The sequence below is a fragment of the Sinocyclocheilus anshuiensis genome, unplaced genomic scaffold (genome assembly GCF_001515605.1).
Source record: "Sinocyclocheilus anshuiensis isolate Anshui unplaced genomic scaffold, SAMN03320099.WGS_v1.1 scaffold366, whole genome shotgun sequence".
NCBI classification, from domain to species: domain Eukaryota; kingdom Metazoa; phylum Chordata; class Actinopteri; order Cypriniformes; family Cyprinidae; genus Sinocyclocheilus; species Sinocyclocheilus anshuiensis.
In genome coordinates, this window is record NW_015547673.1 from 662,433 (window position 1) to 666,222 (window position 3,790).

The 3,790-nt window shown below is 36.2% G+C and overlaps 1 protein-coding gene across 1 annotated transcript in view; it reads right to left on the bottom strand.

Moving 5' to 3' along the window:
- Nucleotides 1-3,790, bottom strand: part of rab11fip1a (RAB11 family interacting protein 1 (class I) a) — a 27,572-nt gene that overhangs the window by 5,820 nt on the left and 17,962 nt on the right. The window lies entirely within an intron of this gene.

Sequence of the window (3,790 nt, forward strand, 5' to 3'; positions counted from 1 at the left end):
AAAAATTTTTACTATTATTAATGTAACAATGCAACTATTAATCTTTTTTTCTTCCAAGTCTTTAAACACTGTTCAATAGATGGAAATGTACCCCATACTTCCGAATCTAAAAGTTCCACACAAACAAACACAACTAAACCATATTCCTGTCTATTTTAATTCTCAGCTTTTGGAAAAAGAGTTACTCACCATATTAGTTCATCATAAGACAGATTTCCTAAAATCCTAAAACTCCCAGTACAAAAAAAAAAGCAATCCTTGAGACTTTTTCCCTAAGACAATGTCGCTTAGTCACTGTCTGGAAGAGTACAAGCTCATCATCTTTTGCAACCTGTTTCACTCCAAACCAGAAGATCAACATTTGACGATCCAGTCCACATTCCTTCCTCCACTAACCAATCACATGCCTTTGGCCAAACAGGTTAGGTAAGTTGCATAAGGTGCAACTTATGCAAATCATTCAATACAATAAAACCTATGCTGAGTACACTTTATGATCATAAAATCACTACCATAAGTAAAGTCAGTTATACATTAGGCTATATTTAGTATGTATTCGAAGTAGGTGGATCAGGTGAAAATCTACAGAATCTGTCTATTTAGTCTATTTTCAGTCACTTTATAAACACTCTCAACTAAAGACTGAAAGAAGAGCAGTTTATTTGTAAGTTAATTTACAAATCAAAGAGGTATTAACTGCTGTTGAAAAAGTGAATAAATGATGGGCAGACTAATTTCACACTAAAAAAAGACTAAAATCACCGTGATTTAACATGTTCCACTTTCACCCAAGGGTATGAAACTCAGCGATACCTGAACGCTCACATCTAACAGAGAAACAATGATCTCATCCCATCCTGACAGACCTCAACCCCCCCACACACACCCTTTCACAATGGGATACATTGTAGTAGTGTTGTCAAAAGACCCGGTATTTCGGTACCAAATCGGTACTAAAAAAATTAAAACGTTACGGTACCAGGTTTTTTTAAGTACCGGTTCTTGATTCGCTATCCGAAACCTGTCCTCTTCCACTGTTGCCAAGTCCGCGGTTTTCCCGCAGAATTGGGCTGCTTTAACACTGTTGCCGCGGGTTGTTTTTCATGTACGCGGGTTGAAAAACGACCCCACTAACGTGATATTTAGCCCCTGGAATGCGAATTTTACCAGGGGAACCCCGCCAAAACCGAATACTGAAATTTTGGTACCGTGACAACACTACATTGTCGCAATGTAGAAATGTTTGTGCACTTACTCTCTTGACCTGTAAGTGTGCGCAATTTATTTAACATTTTTCTGTTATTAACCATCTGTTAAAGTAATTTTCACAAGGGGGCTTTGTCTAAATAAAGGAGCAGTGGAGCAGACAGAGGTGAGAGGAGTCGAGTTTCAGCCTGGGTTTTCCTCAGCTCTCAGGTGGCAAGATGCTAACTGTATTACAGAGCAGCCTGACTTATCATTCAGCATGCAGCCTCAGCATGAGTAAAACAATTACTAATAAACTAATAATTTTACTAATAAAAATTACAATGCTTAAAAGAAAAGCAACAAACTTGGATTTCAAGGATAGCTCACTGTTCAGACAGTTCCCTATAGGGAAGCATTAGAGCTGGGTGATATAGCTAATATATACATGCACTGAAGGAAATTCCCAACTTTCTAATAACTAAGTATGTTTCTAATTCTACTAAAAACCACTTGCTTTGTCAAAAGTAGCATAAAAGACAAAACATTCAAGTATTTTGATTAAAACAATTCCTCGACAAAATTATCTTAATAAATAAGAGAGTGTATCACACATATACATAGAAATATTACATTTGCACCTCTGTTGGAACCAAACAGTCATGTTACCCAAGTAGATTCATCATAATGTACACTATCATTCAAAAGTTTGGTGTCAGTAATATAGTTTTTAAAGAAGTCTCCTATGCTCACCAAGGCTGCATTTATTTGTTAAAAAATACAGTAAGAACGGTAATATTGCTAAATATTATTACAATTTAAAATAACTTTTCTATTTGAATATAATTTAAAATGTAATTTATTCCTGTGATGCAATGATGAATTTTCAGCATTATTACTCCTGTGACAGGCTTCAATGTCACATGAGCCTTCAGAAATCATTCTAATATGCTGAGATTGATGTTTAAGAAACATTTCTTACTTAAAGGGGTCATATGCTTTTTTAAAGATCATTATTTTGTGTATTTGGTGAAACAGAATATGTTGACATGCTTTAATGTTCAAAAAACACATTATTTTTCAAATACTGTACATTATTGTAGGTCCTCTATGCCCCGCCTCTCTCAAACGCTTCGTTTTCTACAAAGTCCCTCCTTCCGACAAGCGCAGTCTGCTCTGATTGGCCAGCTGACCCAGTGCATTGTGATTGGCCGAACACCACAAGCACTTGTCGGAAATGTAACGCCCCTTACCATAATCGTGAGCTTCATCTTTCAAAATAAATGTAAAGACAGTAAATAATGTCATTAGTATTATCATCAGTTCAAGCCCGAAAGGGGAACAGTCGCGTGACAGACACAGTGATGAAGCTGGTATGTGTTTGCAGTACACAAGCCACGGTTAAGACAGCTGACTCCACTGTGATCTCTCTCTCACTCTCTGTCACACACACACACGCACGCACGCGCGCGCGTCCATAAAATGCATTGCTGTTCTGTTGTAAGTAATCTTAAAGATTCCTAAATGCATCTACTTCCGGAAGGCCAAATAAAGTGCTTTTGCTTTCGCCTAGAAACACACAGCATCTCCCTGACATGGCTGCTTCAACACTAACTGCGGTTACTGAAACCACGCCTTCTTTCTTTGCGTGAACATTTGGGCGCATTATGCAAATATTTCCACATAGTGAGGTAGATATGTGGGGGCGTGTTAGAACGAGCCGTTTTAGGGGGGCTTAAGTCTTGGTTTTGAGACTTTAGTCTTTGCAACTTCAGGGATCTTATCTATGCACAATCAGCTTGTAACACTCCAAAGAGAAAGGAAAACTTGAAATCGCATCACATGACCCCTTTAAACAGTTGCTCAGTATTTTTTTTTTCTTTTGAGGATTCTTTGATAAATAGAAAGTTTAAAAGAACAGCATTCATTTCAAATAAAAATCTTTTGTAATATTATAAATGTCTTTACTGTCATTTTTGAACAATTTAATGTATCCTTGCTGATTAATAGTATTAATTTCTTTATATAAATCTTAATGACCCCAAAGTTTTGAACAGAAGTGCAAGATTGATGTATAATACAAATAAAGCATAATGCAAAACAGTATACAAATAGTGCAATTGTTGTTAAACATAATTAAGGTTTTTTTCCATTTTCTAATTGAATACAAAGTCAAAATATGTACAATTTTTAGGCACCAATATAATAATGTACAGTAATAAACAGAAATATTTATCTACTTTCTATATATTTTTTACTAAAACATTTTAATGAAATCAAACTTACCAGCTCTAATGCCTTTTTTTTGCTTCTGAACTTGCTATTAAAACAACTGAATCAACAGACGCAGACATACTGCAGGTTAAATAGCCAAGGCTATTCTTAAATGTCAAGTAATGTTCATTTTTCGCCTCCTGTAGCGAATCGATGCGTTTTTGTAAGAAAAATATCCATATTCAAAACGTAATAATCACTTTAATGTAGCTTGCGCCAACAGTTGTGCACAGAATCAGCTCTGGGCGGATGACGTATGAGTTCAGCGTTGCGCATTTTTCTAACAAAAATGCATCGATTCGCTACAGGGGGACTTTGTTCACCCCCCCCC